The sequence below is a fragment of the Malurus melanocephalus genome, unplaced genomic scaffold, assembly GCF_030028575.1.
Source record: "Malurus melanocephalus ecotype Western Australia unplaced genomic scaffold, MMel_1.1 scaffold_12, whole genome shotgun sequence".
NCBI lineage: Eukaryota > Metazoa > Chordata > Aves > Passeriformes > Maluridae > Malurus > Malurus melanocephalus.
Window position 1 is genome coordinate 2,144,527 of NW_026623244.1, and position 978 is coordinate 2,145,504.

Here is a 978-nt window from a genome sequence, read left to right on the forward strand (position 1 = left end):
CATGGGTTTACTTGCTGACGTTATTCCCTGCAGCCCCGAGGAAGATTTGACAGCCCAGGTCATCCTTACATCAGCAGGAAAATCATGTGTACTGATGAGCTGAAAAGAAAGGGACAGGGACAGGGATTGGGGTGGGGGAAGGAGGAGGGAGGGAGGGAGGGAGGAATAAAAGATCCCGTACACCTCCAAATTAAATTTGTGATGCCTGGCATCAGATGGGCCCGCAGCCAGAGATTAATTCGACTGATCAAGTTATAAAGAGCGCTGAGGCAGGTAATCAATCTTGGAGCTGTCAGGCGAATAGGCAGCAGTATTAACCTGGCAGGACTCGCACACACACACACACACACACACACACACAGAGGCTAAAGCCTTTTTAATTCCATCCACATTGACTATTATTTCCCAGGCCTGTTTATTTTGGAAGGGCTGGGGTGGCGGGGGGCAGTAGCAGTGCTTTGCTCTCTCCTCCTCCATCCCCGGCAGCAATAGCCCCATTCTAGAAGAGCATCATTCTCCCCCTTGTGCACCCACTCTGTGCAAAGGGGAAGCCCTTGGACATGAAGTTAGAAGGCTTTGGCATCAGTTTTCTGACTGGATTTTCTGCTGGATACTGAGAGACTCAGGCTGGATTTATTTCTCTTTCCAGACTGTGATGTTGGTGTTACTCTTTCCCACCAGCCCTCTGTCTGTGACTGATCCCAAGGTTTTGGTGCTCTGCCCAGGACACTCCCCAGTCATGCAGAGTCCCTGTGTGTCTCTGGAAGCTCTGGATGGGACAGATCCTACAGACTCAGTGCTGGGAGTCCAAAGAGCCTTGGGTCAGCCCCACAGGGACACTTGCAGGTGACAGCAAGGACAAGGCCAGCCTGGCCTCTCACCCAGGAGTGAGAGCTAAACTTGGGGCAATTGGGAAGATGACAGACGAAGGATTTTGGGGTGCTCAGCCAGCAGACAGCACTGTAATGTGTCTGTGAG